The sequence below is a fragment of the Larus michahellis genome, chromosome Z (genome assembly GCF_964199755.1).
Source record: "Larus michahellis chromosome Z, bLarMic1.1, whole genome shotgun sequence".
In the NCBI taxonomy this organism is placed as follows: Eukaryota; Metazoa; Chordata; class Aves; order Charadriiformes; family Laridae; genus Larus; species Larus michahellis.
In genome coordinates this window covers 83840362-83861305 of record NC_133930.1, presented here as the reverse complement: position 1 = coordinate 83861305, position 20944 = coordinate 83840362, and positions in this window count along the sequence as shown.

Below are 20944 nucleotides of genomic sequence, written 5' to 3'. Positions count from 1 at the left end.
GGGTGAGCTTCACCATCTGGGTGCTTGTAAAACTTTCCGACTGCCCTTTGCAGGTGGCCTTGAACTCCAGTTTGCTGCAGCTGCACTTACACTAAGCTTATGAGGCGTGTTTGGCTGTCGCTGCACCAGGCTTAGCCACTGTGGTTGCTTCAGAGTATTACGTACTGTTTGATGTGTGTCCCTTGCTAAGTGGGCTTTTGGGTGGTCCCCTCCAGACCAAGAGTAAACAAAAGAAGTAATCACTTTTTTTTGCCCGCACTGAGTAATAAGAAGAGCTCTTTGGCTAAAAATTATAGAGCCAAAACACATCACACATTTTAATAACACACTCGCTCATAACAGCATAACTTATACACCCAGATGGCCTTTGAAATTAGACGGGACAAAAGACCAGGAAATGTTTTGTGGGGAACAAGCCTACACTGGCAGGAATGGCTCATCTAATAGACATTTTCCATTTGTGATGTCCATGAATCACAATTCCAACACCTATACCTTAGACACCAGTAATTCAGAACCACTTGGCAAACATATGACCAAACTGAAATACATTTCATTATGAAAATCAGTGGATAAGGTGATTTCAAGATTAAATCACTTGAGAGAACAGACAATAATTTCCTTACGTACTTTTTCTAGCCAAAACACTGTGGTCTTGGGTCAAGATATCAAATGTTATTAGTCTTATGGGAATTTTGGAATGAAGATTGATAAATATGGAGCATTCTTTCTATTCCCTTTTTTTTTTTCTAAGAGATTATTTTGTATATGAAAAAGTGCATGCAGAATTTATATCTGTTCTTGGTGGACCATTTATTTTGATTTGGAGGTAAAATAGTCTCAAATCACCACATAAATTTTAGAAAATGTATTTCTCATCATTTTGTATCCCTAATTTATCTACAATATCACAGAATGTGTGAGAACTGTGATTGAGTAGAATTGTGACTGGATTCCTCTATCCGTTAATTCCCAATGTTATAGCTAAAAAGGCATTGGGCACAGTGTCTACAACTTACCTAACCTATATATAAACAACTGCAGAATAGGTACAGCATCAGTGCAAGTTGTTTGTATGTCTTTATACTCAACAGAGGGAGAAGTGTATTTTCAGGGGGGCTTGGATCATCTGACCAATTTTAGGCAACCTCCGTACATCTAACGACTTGCTGTCTGAAAATTCCTGTTTCTTTCAGTGGAGGCTGTAAAAGCAGTTCAGGTAACAGATGCAATATGCAAAATCAGAGAAGATAGGATGCCTTCTATCCTAAGAACCTCATGCTTTTGCAGGATAATGCAGCTCATGGATTTATGAAGATGAGAGGCTTTACGCGGTAAGTGTCCTCTGAAGCAAGTGGAAAGCCTAACTGATGAGGGTACATGTCACAACGATTCCACAAACACAAGGCTGTGCCTTAAAGACATAGTTTCTTCTGTGGCGTGTTCGGTGATGATTTCAGCTTATATTAGAGATGAGATTAACCCTAGCCTTGGAATAGAGACCGGGAACAGATCTTCAACTGGTGCAAACCACGGTAAGGCTCCATTTGAAAGCACTGGAGTGATGCTACTTACCTTGGCTGAGGGTCTGTTCCATCTGTTGTTGTTTAACTGTAGACAGAATGACATCTCTTTGTTTGACAGCTACCAGAGAGATAATCATAGCAGGCATATCTCTCTCTGGAGATGGATCTGTGCCCGAGTTATCAGTATTCAGATATATCATCAGATTAACTTTGAGCTTGGAAGCTTGGAGTTGTATTCTGTAGATTTTTATTTTTTTTCCTCAGTACTGTACAAGTTGTGATCTTTTTTTCCCAAACTTTTAAAATAGATTAATTTGTTTTGTGGCTAATTTCATCCTTGAACTTTCTGATTCCTGCTTTCAATAACTCACATTTAAAACAAAGTGAATCATTAGCCTGATCTCAGCTGTGTTGAGATATGTTACTTTTTTTAGCAGTGATTGCAATTATTTCTGTTGTGTGGTCACAATGGTTGGGCCCTGTGCTCCAAATTATTGATCCAATTGGACCACATTTCCTCTCTGAGTTTTTGAAATGGTTTTCAGTTTTATATTCAGATATTCTACTGCCAGCAAAGCCTTTTCAAGGCTCCTGGTATTTATTTTAAGTGATTCCAAAGCAGGACAGAATTGCAAACTGTTTTTCTTCTATTGCTTTCACTCTGTACCTACAACGTTTAAGGCTGTTATCTGTGAAAGTAACTGTTGACTGGGCAAAAATTTACTAGAAGGCATTTTTCATTTTGCTTCTTGAGATGCTCCACACAGATTTTTGAAAACTTAAACAGAAGCTGTGGTAGAGGCACCTTCCAGTCCCTCTGAGATCCAAACACCAAAAAAAAGTTGTTTCATGCGTCTTACCTCTCGTCATCCCTTGGACAAAACAAGTCTTTCTCCTCTGTCCCTTCTACAGCAATCCACTTTGTGCACCACGGGCTGCTCAGAGGACACCATTGAGTCCCAGCCTGTTGAGAGCAATGTCACTCAAAGCAGTCACTGAGCATTTTTCCCTTAAGGGGGCTACTGGAAAATAACATTGGGTGTAGTGCCTTGGATAACTGTCCTGAACAGTCAACGTATGTCTAAGTTGAGTAGGCTCATACATTTTAGTAGCCTTCATCTTCATGACACTGATGTCCCTCACTTCAGCGTGAATCCGTCACAGTCAAAGGGTATAGTTCTGATGACAAGAGCTATCGTCTGGGAAAGCAGAGAGAGATATGAGATTTTTGTCTTGTTCGTACAGTACGTATATATTTTTAGTTGGCATGGCACTTTAAAGCCAACTTTACAAACTCCCTTGTGATAAAATATTAAGATACAGTATTGTGAGGGTAGGAAGGATGCATGTAATTTTTTCCTCTATGTTGGTATTTAATCCAGTTCCTTTTTATGCAGGATTACAAAAAATAAGGGCCCAGAGCAGGAAAATTAAGGATGTTCAAATTGTTGTGTATCCACTAATTTTATGTATAAAAATCAGAATACTTTTTTTTGATTTCTAAACTGGAATTATTGAAATGAGGGATCTCAAACACTGACATCTGAAACCTTGTGTGTCTGTGGTTCAGCTGGTGCAGGAACTGGTTGATGCTGGTTACCACAGTTGCAACTCTCGGATTTCTGTTTAGAATCTTCCCATTTGGAAACTGACCTGCCCCAGCACCAGGGCAGATCTGCGATTTGGGTTTGACTTGACAAAATGGTAAGAAACGAGGTCTCACCCCTCCTGTCACCTCCATAGAAATTTTGAGGAGAAGGCATGAACTCATTTTTTTCTTTTGGAAGTATGTGGGGATTTGGGGTTCTGAGGATATAAGCCTACTTCATCTGAGAATGCTTAAAAATGCAATAATTTTTTTCTTCCTTGTGTTGTCATTTTGGTATAGTTGCTGGCAGCTAAAGTAACCATATTTCTTCATATTTTAGATTGTCAATGCTTGTTTTTTTGATAGATTGTAAAAACTGTGGAAATTTTTAGGGGAATGGATCTAATCAGTCCCTGAAACTCACTTCTCAACTTCAGAGAAAAAAAAATATTGGTGAATTTCTAGTTAAAACATAAAAAAACCCCAATTTTCAAAGAATCATGAAATAAAGAAGACACGAGCATTTTGCATGTGAAAGCACAAACACAAAATGGGAAAGTAATTTAGGGCTTGCAAACCAAGGGGAAGGACAGCATTCCTGTGGAAAAGAAACAACCATTGACGTTTCTTTTATTCTCTGCTACTGACAGATGTGGAGATGATATACTGTTGGGGAAAAAAATAAATAAATTGAGGTCTGAAGAGACAGAATAATTCTACAACGCCATGCAGAGGTAGCCAAACCTTAGATAAGCTCGCATGTCCATCTTTCCTTGGCAATGAACTGCAGATGTTTGGTCTCGCTGGTGATGCCTATGCTGCAGAAAAAGTGTTATTTGTAGAGTAAGCACCATAATATCCAAGGGAGTCCACTAAACCCAACCCAAATTCAGTTCTATTGCAGTGCTCCCTTAGCCTCTGTCCCCATGTTTCCTTTCCAGAACAACTGGGAGGATAATGGCGAGGTTTTGAGCTTCGACTGTTATGGTCATAGAGCCGGGATTTAGCCAGAGCTTGTTAAAGATGGTCTTTGCACCTGTTCCCCTTCCACAAAATGGAGATGGCTGTACTTCCTTGCCTCATGAAGTCTTCAAACAGGGTCCAAAAAGCTGACAATAATCAGTAAAGATTTCAACCCCTAGCATTCGTTTAGTCAATCCTCATGGTCAAATAAGTAATCAATCTTTTTTTTTCCTGCTCTAGTCTCAATTTACTCTTTCACTTCAGTGAAAAAAAAAAAAACATTATTGAACTTTCTTTAACCTGATGAAAAAATCATGCTCTTTTTCTAAGCAAGAAGCAAACCAACCAAAAGGCTTATCTATTTATTTATAACTTTTCCATTTACAAGACTCTTTTTGGCAATATGGCCAACTGCTATCCTGATATGATTGTAGGAAATATTTATAATTCTGTTAAATGAGACTGATTAATCTTGACTTGCTTTTCACCAAATTTTCTATAGTTAGATGATGGACTTTGGAAGCTAATCATCTCAGAGGAGAGCTGCTACAGGCTAATTCATAATACATTTTGTAACACTTGGCTGTTGATTTAAATTTTAAGAGTTTTTCTGCTTTTTATCTCTTGCACCAAACATTAGAATTCATGCGTCACTTGTGGAAGAAGATTCAAGAGGGCCAGCGTGGAGAGGTGCTTGTTCTTAAACTCATTTTCTTCCACTTGTTTTGATAGAGGGAAGATGTGACCTGTATCTGTACACTTCTTCCCACTGCAGTGATGATGGGAAACCTCCAAGCCTGTGTTTGAATCGTGAGTTGAGGAAGGCTGCAAGAACGCCCGTCAGTATTCCCTTCTCCTTCCCCGCATGTGCAGAGCTTGAGCTTACAAATGCAACGTGCTGTGGCTGAAGAACCCTTTTCCAAACCCTGCTGGGCACCTGGGCAGGGCTGGGCGCTAGACATGTTTGTCCAGTTGTTCATGTCCTATTTACAACTCAAACACCTGTTTTAGACGGGGGCAAGAGGTTTTTGCATTCTCTCTTGGGACTGCTCTGTTTTTCAGCTCGGTGGATTGCCTTCCTGATGGGTTGCTTTTGCAAATGTGGCATTTTGATATTGATATTATATCAACAATGGCAGATTGAGTCAATTCAGTAGATTTTTTTTAAAAAGTTTCCTGTAAGAAGCAGAGGGAATGCTGTGTGACCATTTTTTGTCACTCAGTTAAGAAAAAAATGCAGTGATTTCCTGGCAATGCACAATAAATGATTAAAAAGGAGTAGTTAAATGTCCCCTGCAGTCTTTTCATGTACCGTGTACATTTTTGTCTGCTATCAAAGTGAACTGTGCTATACTGTTATTTTGCTGGTATACGCTGACATTTCTCTCTCTCTCAGAATCTACCCTAAATACAGCTAGAAAGTTTTTATTTGTACAGCACCTGAATTAGCTCAGCTTTCTGTTTTGCTTGGATCAAGGATACTAATGATTTTAAACACCACGATTCATGTCTGGACTTTATTAAATGATATTCTCAGGCTCCAGGCTTCCCCTTTCTTTTTTCAGTTTATTTTCTTTTGTTTTCCCATAGGAAAGTTACACAGTATAGTTTCACTAATGCCATATATCTGCTCTCAAATCTAGTTATGGATACAGCAGCCGTACTTTCTTATTAAAAGTATAAAGCATATGTGGAAGAACACTTTTTCAAGTAATCACATTTAATTTTGTTGGGAAATTGTAATTTCCCTGTTGACACCATCATCATCATCATCACAGTTATTGTAAAAACAGGCAAAAAATTGCTAGAATTCAGTATATTTCATTTTATCTGGATGTCTGGTCAACTTTTGGCTCCCCCAAAATGCAAAAATAGTCCTGCTCCCTGACTGCATCAAAAATTACAGCAGCATTCCTTAATTTTCTGTGCAGGTCTAAGCCTGGCATATATTTTTGATACCCCTCTGCAAAAGAGCACTAATTATCAATTATCACCATCCACGATGATTCTGTATTATAAGTAATAGTTGATTTAAATTCAACTGACACGGTCAATACATCTGGCCCAGGACACCAACTAATTACCAGGTAATAGTTATTGCTGGCCAATGAAAGGGTTGTATAGGAGCAAACCGAGAATAAAATACCCTTCTCTTTTGCAAATTTTTCGCAGTGCAGTGTTCTCATAGCAAGTCATAACATCATCCTAATTCCTCAGAGCTATCCTCCCCACCTTACTTAATACAAATGACATGACAATCAATGTCACAGATTCTTTCTTTGTGGATTATTATTCTAGTTAATTCCACATGTTGCATCCTCAGCAGTGTCTGAAAACTATGTCTTGCCATTCTCAACAGATGAAAGCTTGAGTACGTGGAAAATATTGACTATTAATCAGATAGACAAACCTTTTCTTTTTTTTTTTTAATTTTAAAAAGGAAATGAAAAAATCAGAAGAATCAACACATGTCCTAATTATTGCGAGACAAGGGTTGCTGGAAAGGCAAATATAAATGCTCATCACTCTTATCTATGCATTTGTTAAAACTGGTTTTGCAGTAGTCTCACTCTTATTTGGAGGTGAAATTGTACTGGATATGGACTTTTTGCTCAGTGCATAATTCATAGCACTCATGATCAGGTAGAATCTTGCGAATTTATGCTATAAAAAATGAGGCTGTGCAGACTGCCAGGTACAACAGCAGTGGTTGGAAGTTGATCGCTGCACTGCACATGACCGAAGCCAGCGTGTAAATTCTCTCCACGGCATTTTTGCCAGCTGGTGTAGAGGAGCAGAAAGGTGGTTTCCAGCCACCATCCCAAGCTCTCGCCAGTCCTCTGCTAATTGCATCTTCCCTGAATCTGACCTGAGATGTTTTCTGCTTTATTTCTTTGTATATTCTATATATGTTCTATATATTTGACTACACAAACCTCTGAAGTCTTGTTTTTTGCTGTACAGCACAGTGTGTAGGACATGGGAGTTAATGTAGTGGACAGCGCGACGGTATCTATTAGGTGGAAACCAGGACTGCAACAAGATAGCTGTCATCCTCAGGACAGGTTGTATGAAAACCTCTCTTTTCCAGGGAAAAAAATCAATGAACCCATTGAGGCGTACTTCCAGCAGTGTGGCAGCACTGGGAGCTCTAAAAATACTCACGCTTCCCACATTAATTCCTGTTGAGCGACTTGGAAAGCTTCGGTGGGTGAAGGAACCACTTTGAGGGAAAGGACTGTTCTGGTTTTGTGGAAATCCACTGAAATACAATCAGGAGTTGATTTTGGTGACAAAACTCCATTTTCAGTTGTGTTTTATAACCTAGAAGAGCTGACGGTGTGTTCAGAAAGGGGGAAGCCTGACTTTCCTTTTTTTTTTCCCTTTGTTTTTTTGGATGTCCTGCAAGTGACTCTTCTGCCAGAGGGCTCTTTCATTGCTTAACGCCTTTAAATTTATGAAGTGACAATGGTGATTTTTTTGGCACATTGGACCTTCTGTCCTCTTCTTTGGAGTGCCATCAGCAAAAATATAGATGTGTGCAAATGTTCTGCCATTGGTGCCTTTCTCCTTCAGGTCTGACCCACCAGTTGTGCCTGACACACCCAGAGACAAGCACTGTATCTCTAATATCTCCCTTTATAAATTGTGGATGTCATTGTCATGTTCTTGATTCTTGGAGACTAGGTTTGGGAAAGTTACTTAGATTTATGTCAGTTTTTTTGGGGTTTTCTTTGTTGTTTTTTTTTTTAATCTATTTCTTTCAGACTCGGCTCTGACAGTGCATCACCGGGTGCGCAAGAGTGTGGTGGAGGTATGGCGCTCATTACAAAAAGGAAAAAAATATCAGCGGTTTGGTCAGGTTTTCCTCCTGTGGAAATCTATAGATTTCTGGGAACAAGAGGTCTGCAAAGGATTTGGGACTTGGTCATGAACATCTGTAACTTCACCTTTTTGCTGGAGGTGCTGGCTATTTCAGTCAGCAGCAGACACCTTTCTGTCTGGGCTGATTTTAGATTTTAGACAATGTTCATTGCATAAACTAAGATTTCAGAGGAACTTCCCCTGCATTGATCTTTCATTTGTGAAGCTCTGCTGTTAAATTAACTGCTGACAGTGTCACATAGAATTGGGGTGAAGATTAATGTATTCTACAAAGATTAAATTTTCTCATTTTTCAGACTGGAATACTCGTGCAGTACTAAGCACCCCCTTGGCAGAGCCACCCCTGAGTTAATGGCGTAGCACAGGATGACAGCTTAGTTCTTCTAAAATCCTTTCTATTGCTTTTTTTCTTTTTTCTTTTTCTTTTTTTTTTTTTTTTCTCCGTGTTGGAGCTTTATATAGTAGATGGCATAGTAATATATCACAAGCTCGGGACCAAAGAGCTTCTCTCTTATTCAGGGAACTCTAAACCTTTTTTAACAATTTCTGCTTGAAATGTTGGTTGGTATCTGCACGGGTTCTCTTTCACATTTCTGCCTTGCTGCCTCTTGTAACTTCCCCTTATGTCACACCCTGTCAGTGTGATGACAGGTCTCAGTGCTCGAAGTGTCAACCAACACCTGATACACCCAGATCTGGGAAAATCCCCCAAACAGCAGCTGCAATTCTTGACCTAAACCAAGACTCTCAGAACCAAACCGCAGGGAGCAGCGTACTGGAGGCACTCTTCCTTCGAGTCGCTCGCACATCAAACCACTGTTTACAGGAGGAGGGAGAAGGGAATTTCTTGACTATATCTTTTTCTTTGCCTCCTGATGATCTGTCCTCAAAGCATTTTGTACTGGTAGATTTCAACTTCCATAATTCACTGACTTTTACATTTTTCAAAATTAAAATAAATGCCCCAGTGACGATACAGGGCACAGATATTTGTGGCAGAACAGCAACCAGGAAAATGTGGAATCCAGTGAAATACAGTATTTAAAACTGTGCAGTGGCTTGCACACATAAATACGTAGAAATATGTCTCTAAAATCACAACATTTGGTAATTGCTCCCAGAATTATTTATGTATGGACTTTCAAATCATAGCAAATAGGGATGGCATTCCTTAAAAGTAAACAAGTGAACAAAACAAACATCCTTTTACTGAACCTGGTCCAAAATGTTACAATTATCATGACACAGATATTTCAATTTTTTTCCCTAATCATGTAAATTTTGGTTTCACTTTTCACAGAATCTGGCTTTTCATAGTAGCTGTGAAAAAAAACCAGCTTATTTGAACAATAAGTCCCTCCGGGATAGATGAATATACGGGACAGACTTTTTCTTTTTATTTTCATCTTTTGCTGTAGCTTACAACTGATCGTTTATTTGACAGTTTGCGTGGAGTCACACACACAGGATCCTTATAATGGCTCTAAGTGACTAGTCAGAGGCATTGACATGACCATAATTTAGGAGAAGGGGGAGGGGGGCGGGACGACAGAAATGAAAGTGTAGGATAATGGGCAAAGTAGCAGTGCATTTGTTTATCATTTTTACTGAACATCGTTCTTCCCATACAGCTCCTTATTACTTCCTGTTCCACTTCCAGTAAACCCACAATCCCTTACATCTATTTTCCCTGCCCTTTTTAAATTACCGTCCTTACGTTAAGAACTGAAGTGTTTGCTGAATGCAGAGGCTTCCTCCAGCCTTGGGTAGAAAAAGAACTGTAGTTTACTAAATATTAGATTTATATTAAAGCTTATATTCGAGAGGAAAGACTTTAAAGAAATAAAATATTGATGCATGCTATTTGAAAATGTCTGTAATTTAGTGTGTTTGAAAGAATGTCAAAGTTTTGATGCCAAGCATATAAAAGGCAAATAATGCCAAAAAGAGGATTTCTGGTCTCACTCTGAGCATTACCATTATGGTACAAGCTTTAGTTATGCAACTACCTACTGTCCGTGTGTAATAGTGTAATAAAGAAGAAATAGGTCATCATCACCCATGGGACCAAGACACTGGGCACATCTAGGTGGAACTGACGGGCTTCAAAGGGTGCATCAAAACAGAGGGCACTCGAGTCTGGGCGTGTTCCAGACTCGGGAGGGGGGACTGCTCTGTCCTCCTTATGGGCCTCCTTTTCCTTTTTTCCCTAAAGCTTCCCAGTTTTACTGCCAATTCCTGGCCGATCTAAACCCAAACCTTCCTTGCGTGTGTACGAATGGAAGCTGTTTTACTCAAGGCAGATTCTGGGATGTGGGGATAAAGGGTTCATGTGAAGGGCATACTCTTCTTTGCCAAATTTCACATTGTTACTCCGAAGTATGAGGCACAGAAGTTTCAGCAAATCATTATCCTGTCTCCTTTGCTGTTCCATATTATACATTTTCCATTGTAATTCCTTTCATTTATGTGACGGAATTGTTTCTGTTGTTGTTCCAACTTAATGGCTGCCATTCCTTTTCCTACCTTTTATTAGTCTTTTGTTCCTTTCCTATGTGATCCAACAGACCCCATATTTTTATAGAGTTTAAATGAACGCTATATGCAGTGTGGAGTTTCCTTGCAAAACCACCATTCTGTTGTGATTTTTTGCGTAGGGCATAAATGCCTCCTCACTTCATCTCCTTCTCTCCTCCCCCCCACACTCTGCCTTTATGTAAAGGATGCAGAAATAAAATTAAAACTCTCTCAATAAAATCTTTACCTGTCAAATAGCAGAATTTTAAGCCAGTGTAGACTGCCAATGCTCTTGATTTCACTCCAGGAGCTGCAAATAAGAGAGGATATCTTCAGTAATGATCTTTTATTATGAGGCTCCTGTCATTCTTCTGAATATATTTTGCAAAAGAAAAGCAAAGAAAGAGCTATCAACAAAACAGACTCCCATCATGTTTCTTCATTCCTTTCTTGTTACTTATGCAAGCAAGGATGTCACTGTAAGGGAAAAGCTCAAAAATTCCATTATTCCTACAATGTTTACAAGCATCCCTTGAGTATAAAATCTGGACCATTGCACAGGAGGGAGCAAAGGTCTGAGGGCTCCTGAAACTCTACGTTTCAGCAATACATCACATTGAAAACAAGCACCTGTGTTTCATAATTTTGTGCTGACTTCCTCGTTCTGTGGTGCAGGGGTCAGGCATCTTTGGCACCCCACTTTACCTTGCTTCTGAGCAGCAGGAGTCCTGACCTTCACAACACATTTGCATCATCAGTGGTAGAGGGGCAGGTCATGCAAATGAAGGTTTAAATTCTGAAAACAGAAATAAGTACCTGACAGTTCACAGCACATCATGCTTCCTTGCTGATAATTACTTGATTTCTTCCTGAGCCTGAAAATCCTCAATGAAACACAAGTGTAAAATTACATGTGGAATAGCCTAAAGACTCCAGCAAGGCAATGACAAGAGAAGACTAGAGAGAACATGAACTAATGGAAAAGAACAAGAGGTCAAATCCCCAAAATGCAACTTGCTGCATTCTTTATATTTGGATGAACCTGATTTTGTGAATCCCCAATTTACCCTGAATCCTTTATTGACCATAAAGTAAGAAATAAGAAGCATAAGAAGGCATGCTCTTGTCAGAGAGTTACATATTTTTATTGTTCCTAGTCTTATGAGACCCAGGTTCAGGACTCAGAGCCTTGTATCCTAAAGCAACATTAAAAAATTTTAAGTTTAAAGTTAGTCTTAAGCCCTGACTTTCCACTGCTTAGTCACAGTTTCCATCTCGGTTATATGTTATAGCCAGCAGCCAATCAACAGCACAGGCACTTATTGTAGGGCGACAGTTCAGAACAACAAAGCCTAATCCAAGTCAGACTGAGACACTTCAAGAATTTAGGTTTCAGGCAAATGCTCCATGGGTGCCTACGACCATGCTTTTTGGGCTTACTTAGTGGTTTCCTTGTTCAGCAGGAAGTCAACTCAGCAAAGAAGTGTCTCCTTTTGGGATCAGGAGACCAAGCATCCAAATCCTAGGCCCTCTCGTGAGGTCTATTGTCTAGTCCTGACCTGAGCTGTCTCATTATCCTGCACTGATTAGTGTATGGTACTAATCTTCTACACAGTAGCCTACTCATTTAAAAAGCTTCTCAGAAGTGAGAGTAGGAGTGGTCAGGTCTGTCTCATACTGAGAGGATTTCAAGTATCTGTGAGATTATGGCTCCTATTTTTATTTTAACTCCATGTCTCTGTTCCCCCAACTGACATCTCCTGTGAAGCTGGTTTTAGAAGAAAGGCTTCAAGTGCTTACCTCTGACCAGCTTACAGAAAATCTGCATCTCCTTCTCTTTTGGTTGTCTGACCTATGTGAAGAAGAAAAGCTGTGTCCTGTTGACATCAGTGGCCATCATCCCTATTCCATGTGTCTTCAAAGGACCCAAGAAAGGGTTTTATCAAACCAACAGAGAGGCAAAGTGCCATGTAGTGCAGACAAGCAGAAAGCAAATATAACAGGAGTCTGCCAGGGTGAGAAAGACAGTGTGGATCCCCAGTACCAGCTAAGCGTCCTCCTCAACAGTGACGTTGGACCAAAATGGTTGATTGGACTGAACCTACAATTTGGTACATGTGGTGGTCGAAAGCTGTTTGCCCCCTGCCTTTATCATGAAGACCTGTTGATTTTGGCATGCCTGAAGTCCTTGTGCCACATATGTGCTTTAGTGAGGTCAACAAGTAAGTATCCTTATTCAGTATACATATCCCAAAATTCAGGCAAAACATCCACCTGCAGCTTGAGCCTGGCTGGTCCCAGTGTGGATCTGAAAGATCTGAAATTCCCAGGAGATCTGATCTCCAGGGACTTGTGTGCCTGTGGCTCCCATCAGCCAGGAGGGAGCACTATCCGTCCAGTGCTCTGTGTGGGAGTCCTCGACTTTCCCTCCCATTGAAAGGTGACTGCTGGCTTTTGAAGGGTTGGTACATACTACATTAAGGCAATAACTGATAGGGAACTGAATCCTTCACCTCTCTTTTCCCAGGATCAGCTCCTGCTACCTCCTGGATCCCAGCTGCCTTTTTCTTCCTGTTCTGCTAACTCCAAGAATTATGTTCTTGGTTGCATGAGGTCCCAAGAGCTATTACAGGGGCAAATATTCTTTTACGTGCTTTCCTTCTCTCCCCATAGGAAGATGTCTAAGTTAGTAGTTTCACGCCTTGAGCACCACCTTCACTGCGATCTGACCTTCACTTGCAGACAGCACTGCTCATGAAACACCTTCTTCTGGACCTTCTGGGTGCTGTGGTTTAGACCCTCACTGGTTGATGTAATGTAAGCCTTCTAATTCTGCATGCTATACAAACAGAATTTGGTAACACTGTTCATTCACGGAGCTGGCTGACAGATTTTAAGTATTAGAAGATTAAAGTATCACGCAGCACAGAAACCTGCCATGTCGCCTGTCCCAAACACCCTTGTTCAGTACATGAATGTCTCGTATTAGCAGTGATAAACAGTTTGCTTCCCAAAATGAGAACTAAGATTCTCTTTGGTGGTGAGATGCCTAAACATTGCATTAAAGGCCTGAATTTCAGAGATCCTGGTATTCCCACTAAATCCAAGGGATGTGATGCTCATCGTTTTTATAAAGGCTGGAGAGTTGGGGCTAAATAGGAACCCAGCTGTGAAAATCAGTCCCAGAAGTGGAAGGGATGGTTGATATTAATTAGATTTAAAAAAAAAAAAAAAAGAAAAAGAAAAAGAAAAAGAAAACAAGCATTTTCTGTACTGCGCCCTTTTGTTTATCTTGGTCTTTGCGCAGTACGGTTGACAGGAATAAAAAGAAAAGATTTGAATTCTTCTTAGCGTTACATGCTAAACGTTTTGCTTTATCCTTGGAGTTGGTAGCAATTTGTTGTTTTTCTTCTTAGAAATGCATATGTGAAATATCCCACAAGGTTAGACCTCATTACTCTGCAACAGGAGGTGTATTGTGCTGTGTTTTCTACGTACGGCAAAGTAGACACCCAGTGTTTTACATAGCGTGATTCCGTTACAAGCCTGGTAACCACTGTAATCCCCACACCCACCTTCCTAAAGCGCACGCACGACAATCTAAAACACTTTTATCATTTCCACGGTCACGTTCTGGAGGTGGAATATGTCAAAGGGACACCTTCAGAGAAGGAGTTTTGGGTATCACTTAACATCTTCAGAGGCATCTTGAAAGATTCGTCTTGTTCCAGGGACTGTGTTGGAGCATATTTTGTTGAAATGGTCTGGAGTTAGCCAGGGGCTAGGGAATAAGGTCTATACATGACGATAAGACAAGGAAGACTAATTGCACTCCCGGGAAATCCGGGCTTGGATGATTATATTGTCAGAATCATTGATCTTAGTTTTGCTATCCGTCTCCTGAGAGGGAAAGAGGAGATTCTTGTACGTTATAAGCTAGAGAAGGAATGATACTAAATATCATTTCCTTTATATAAATAACTATGATGGGAATTGGGTGCAAAAGAATGTTTGCTTCCGAGCAACAAGGAAAATGTGTTATAAAGGGAAGAGGTATATATTTTGTTCAGTGCCTGCAGGATTTAATCATAACCCAGAGGTGCCACTTGTATTTATTTTATGGGACTAACATCTGTGTTCTGCAATGTAATTGGGATTTCAGGTTCAATGTGAAAAAGCTCTGTTTATTTTTCCACTATTGTAGATTATTCCCCTGTTTGTGCTAATTGCCCCTCTGTGCATGTGGTCCATATTGTCTGACTCTTGCACTAGATAACTTCGTTTGTGCTGCGCCAGTCTCCAACACACCTGCAAAAACCTGTTACAGCTTTCAAAGCTGGAGATGTTTCCCCAGCTCCCTGTAGCACAATAGTCACGACTACCTGAGGCACCATCCTGAAAGATAGGGTAATTATAGTTGAATATACAGAGGCGAGGAATGCAGTGGTAGATAAAATATAACCATTTATGTATGTGGAGCAATCTGGGCCAAATAGTGGTGGTTAATGTCATCGACCTCCTGGAGTTGCACAGTTATTTCTACCAGCTCCCTTCTCGTTATTTAGACACATACAGTGCTGCGAGTTTAATCTGGTTAACAAATAAAATAGTTATTTTGTTTGGAATGAAACCTTCCTGCCCTGGATTTTGCAATCCTTAAAATACCTTACGCTGGACATGAGCTGGAAAGCAAATGTGTGTTGGATAAAGTGGTATGTTTTGGTCTGGGAGAAGATTGCCTAACAGCCGTGTGCAAGGCTAGTTCTAACTGGGAAGGAAAAAATGCCCAGGACTCAATTTTTTTGTTTGATAGGTTTTTTTGGCTTTTGGTTTTTTGAGATACTGTTTGTGTGATGGATTTGGTTATGAATGCTAACAGATCTCTAGGAAAAATCCAAAAGCACGCAGAACGAGGTCTATGCCTGATGAATCCTAAAATTCCTTATCACGGGATTGCTATTCACTTTTTTACTCTAAAACATGAAAATGCCAGTTTCTCTGACCTGATGCTGCTGCTTTGCGTCATTCTGACAGCTCGAAGCAGGCTTAACGGGGCAATCGAGGATTCCATTTTTAAGGGTGTAATGACTCCTATGATAACCTGCGCTGGCTGTTGTCTCAGGGTCAGAGTATGACATGTTGACTTTCTGCTAATTCCCTGCCTGCTAGAACAGCCTTCTGGGGTCAACGGCACGGTAAAATGAGAGGGGTTGAGGCTGCTGTAATTCCCACCAAGTATTACTAATGGAGGGAAGGAGGGTTTTTTAACAGTCCCTTTTGTTTCTTCCTATGGTATTTGGCAGTTCGTCAGTTTTGCTCTTTTATTCCTCTGTTCGGGAGAGCAAAGAGATACTTTTTGGAATATACGTGAGAGAAAAAGACTTCAGGGTCTGACAGTTTATGGCAGCGCGCTGCCAGGCCACCGTATGGTCATTTACACCTGTGCAAGTGCCTGAAATCTGGTACGCAAGTATGAAAAGAGAATTCTGATGAGGAAGAGCATTTTATAAGCACTTATGATTAAGGCTATAAATGATTCCATAATGTGCAAAGCCATGCAGACTGAGGCCTGATATCTCCTTCACATGAATAAGTGATTCTTGCTTTTTATTCTGCTCAGCATACACATTTGAGATATTTTCAGTAAGGAGCAAACACATTCTGCTGAAGAAAACCATCTATTTGCATCCTTGTAATCTTTGCACAGCTGTATATCATGATTTCTGGTCTATAGAGTTCTTCTGAAATGGATGAATCTGGGACACCTGAATGTCAGCTGAAGATGTGCAGGCAACGGCTCTGCACGGGCTGCTTTGGTTCATTTCCTGTAATACAGGACTCTGATATGGTTTGTTGATTTGTCATTGTCAAGAAGTGTGCAAGAAGGCTAATAAATACCACCAGGCTGCTTTTCTAATCTCCAGTGTCATCGGCATTGCCCCTTCTTTCCATCTCGTGTTATTAGTCAGTTTGCGGGTATGTTTTCATGCAAACAGGTTATGCCATGGCACTGAGAATAGATAGTTTCTCAGCTTTCTGATTTTATGCAAGTACACTTATTCCACAAATTAGCAGTTTCCCCTTAGCTAATGAATTATTTAAATTATTTTAGGTGAAGGTAGAGCAGCCAATTTCTATTGCTACTTTTTGTATTTTTTTGCACTGCACAAGAAAGCAGAACTAACTGATCAGGGTTTTTTGGGCTTGGGTGGTTTTTTTTTTTTCGCTACTGTAACACGTCACCATTGAGGTCAGATCATATTCAGGAACCTTGAAATATCTATTTGCTAATTGCTTGTGACAAGCAAGCTCAGTAAAATTGAAGGGAGTCGGCTTAAGATGGAAAACTACATAGAATTATCTGTCAGTTAAGAATACAAATGTGAAACTAAGCATCTCTTCAGGCAGGTAGCAAGCAAATAATCTCATAAGACCACTTTTCTGAAGCTGTAGTAGACACCAATTCATGTTAAATGCAGTAAAAATGGTATGCAAATAGCCTTTGAATGGCATTTTTCTAGTGAAATGTCAAAGTTAAATAGATGGCAAACAGAACAAAAATGTCACAATACTATTAAAACTCAAAAGAAGTTCAGTACAAATTGAGTACTGGACAAAATTTTGTGCCTATTTTATTCTTACCAGCTTGTCCGTCTTCAGCAAGTAGTCTTTTAAATAATGGAAAGAAAGAGGACTACTGAGAAGTGCTTTGGGTTGCCTTCTTTTCCACCGTGCTGAAAATTTACATCTCTCTGAAGGGCATAGCCATCCGTGCTATTTCCCATTTGTAATTTTCAAAGAAAGGAGGAGAGGGTCATTCCGAAAGCCTTTGTTTTCTATGTGTCACTAAAAATATGGATATCCTTTTGCCTTGCAGCCTGTTAATTCTGTGACAGATAGCAGTGTTATTTTTAAAGGTAGCCCACCCGTCTCTGCCCCCTTGCGAGAACACCCCGTGTGTGGGTTGGTCAGATGATAACCATGTGGAGCTTTGTGTGGGCCTTTAGTCAAATGGGCGCGAGTATCGTTACTCAAATGAGTATTCATAGCCACTACTTGCTTTATTTTTTTCTGGAGCAGCAACAAAATGGCAGAGACGACAGCTGCCACATCATATACATACACACACTCCTACACAAACTATGCTTTGTACATCAGAAGCAGCATAAATACCATGGCATGTGGCAGTTACCATGGCAACGTGTTTTTTTAATGAATAGCAGATGGAATAGGCATGTAAAACTTACATAAGTTGTTAGTAATTTGTAAGTTACTGCAGACCAGCTACTGCAGTAAACTTTTTGTTTTCACTGTTTCTATTTTTTCCACACAGAGTGTTCAGTCACTCCTTTTCTTCCCACTGAGTTTACCCTGATCTGGAATATAGGCTATGGTGGTGCATAATAAATAGCAATGGCTAATTTTTTGGTGGGTGAGGTTCCATAGTACAGACGACACAGGAAATATTATGGCATAGCACTTTTTTACAATTTATTTTTACAAAATTGCTTTGATGTATCCTTTAATGGTAAAACTATAAGACATTGCAAAAAAGACAGCAGCTTTCCTTTCTAGACGCAAACTCCTTCTGAGCGGATACTGAGCATTAAAAATGGGGTGGAAAAGTGAAGCTATCTGCATGAAAATTCATGTTTTGATTCACATTCTGCCTATGGTTTGTTAGGAGACAGAATTCAATAATTTACAGATCAGCAGGGAGAGATAACGGGAACTGCTCCTCGCTGTAAAATTTCAGCCAGTGGAACGCTGAAAAAAGGGTGCTTCCTCAAAACTTGTCTTGTGAGCTCCATAGAAGATGTGAATAACTGGACTGATCTTTACAGGCAAGGTCAGACGGGAGTTAAAATGGAGCTCCCTTGGCTCACTCACCTTCAGCATATCCCAGCAAGGCATACAGGACAAAATAAATTATGGTTTAGGTTCGTGAGTCCTATTTAAGTACATGGTACAAGTTAGGTTGCCTATGCATTCCTAAACTTTTTTTCTGATCTGGACTATGCACCTTGTAAAAGAGGCAGCTTCATTAGTTCAAGAGAGACTGGTATTAGAAAAGGAATAATGGGAGCAGGTTCTCTCCCAAAAAGGAGAAGTTACTTCTCAATATGTATCTTGTTCAAAGGTAACACCAAATGTTCGAAGCACAGGTTTCTGAGCAGCCTCTGGGGAGGGAGTTAACAGACACGTGTGGCTAAGATTTTCAGGCAGCTTTAAAAGAGTTTGTACTCTTCAATCTGGGCAACTACCCTTGGTGTTTGATGGGTTTCGGGTGTGAAAGTTCCCTTGGGGTCGTCCAGCTCTCAGTTACAAGAGTGATCTTGTTCCCTGAGGCTTAACTTTTCAAACTGCCTTCTCTGTTCTTAATCCCTTTCTTTGGAAATTTGGTGCTGGTCTCCCTGCTGAGGAATATTCCCTGGTGTCAGTGCGGGGTTCAGGAGTGATGAAGGCTACCTCTTTTTCTTCACACTCCTCGCTGGTTCCCGACGGCTACTCCTGGCGGTACTGGACCTTCAGTTTCTGGTCCATGTCACTTGTCTTCTTTGTTAGAAACCTATCCTTGATTTTCGCCCTGCAACCAGTTCTCTGACTGCTCCAGCATCTCAAGACCTTACTTGTATTAAATGCCGACTGTCATTGCTGCTTCTCCTGGACCGACCCGCTTATTCTTCCTACTCATAGTAAGGATGGCCACAGAAAGGCTCATTGTATAATATAGTTATCAAACTATAGTTTTGTAAGAAGAAACCCTCTGTGTTTCTGTTGTCTCCTGGTTGGGACATGCTGGAGACGTATTTCCAATGAGCCCCATAGCGCTCAGGAATCCATGTCATCGCTTTTTTGTATTTTTATACTCCTTGCAGAGGATTAGGGCCAGAAAGAGCAAGGTTATCACAAAAGAGAAAGTAAATAAATCAGGCTCTTCTTTTTTTACTGTTATTGAGAACTCCAAGTCTTTCTTTTATTCTCCAGGGGTATATTTTCAAAGCAGTAAAATTAAGCACACCATTCCCATGCATTAACCATAACTTAAGATACACAGGTAGATCTATGCTAATTGTTCTTTCTAATGTTCCAGGGGAGTTATAGCTAGGTAAAATGAACACTTGATTTAGGCCTTAGAATTCAAAGTCTTAGAAGTTATTTTCACCCACATATAAGATAAGAGCAATTACTGCAGTCTTCTTATCTCTTTTACCAAATTAACCCTTCATTCTGTGGGAAGCTAAGTGAGAATTAAATGTTCCATCTTCATGATGGTTGCATGTATTTTTAAATTTACATTTTATTAACAGAGTAATTGTGGACTTAAATTTTGTTTAAATGGTATGCTTCATATAACTGCTAAGTAGCTGTTATGCAATTGTAGAGAAAGCTTTGCAAGACATTGAGACACTAATGGCTTTTCAACCTCAACAAGACACCTAATATAAAAAGACATGAGAGCCTTGTAATTAAAACAATCTTCTCAGTGAACTGTTGATATAGAAAACAATCTGCTCTCCTTTACATTTTCCATATTAATTGACTGAAAAATTATGAATAGTACGTTTTGTGAAGGTGCACTTTGGTAATTTTTATGTTATTGAGAGCACTTTAACTCACAGTGCTACCACGAAGTTGTATTGAATATTGCAATTTATCAGTATTCATGTGAACTAGAAGTATATTGTTAGACATCTCTATCACTAATCCAAGCATCCTTCCAGAAGTCCTTCTTTAACCCAAAAGCTCTCACCAGAAGAGAGCACGTGGCACCCCAAAGGTCTTGAAGACAGCAGCTGGATGCTCTGCGAGCCAATATGGCCTGGTTTCCTATGGATTTCTGGATATCTAGCAGATAGATATCCCAGTGTCTGACACAGTGTAAGCTCTTTCCTGAGCTGGAGCATTCAGGGCGTCTGCCTTCACTGTGCTTTTTCCAGCATCTCTGAAGATCAGGCTCCATCCCCTGGGGGGAGGGCAGTGAGGAGGGAGAAGGGAGTCCTCTCCCCTACTCCTCTATTCCCACGAAACTTGTTTAACTTGGCGCTATGGATCTCATCTAGAGGGTGACTGTGTCTGCCTTGTTTCATCGGGAGACATCAGGCATTAAGCCTGTCCTTTCTACAGAAGCACCATGAATCAGTGAGACTTGTTGCTGGGCATGGTTAGCCTACTGCTGTGGCTTCCAGCAGTGGTGGGTGTGGGAGCAGACTGTGCAATCGTCCTCTAAAAATCCAAAACAGGTGACATAAAACACCACGAAAACACAAAACACCAATGAGAGCAGATATCAGACCACAGGCACGTCCCCTCTTGACGATGCAATACCTGTAATGAGGGAATATTACAGGTGGATGGGGGGCCCAGGAAAAGTATTGGATCAGAATAAACAGAAGCCATCTTTCTTACAATAATTCATTTCAAATGGCGTGTGTTGCACAAGTAAACTTTTGTTAGTATTAAA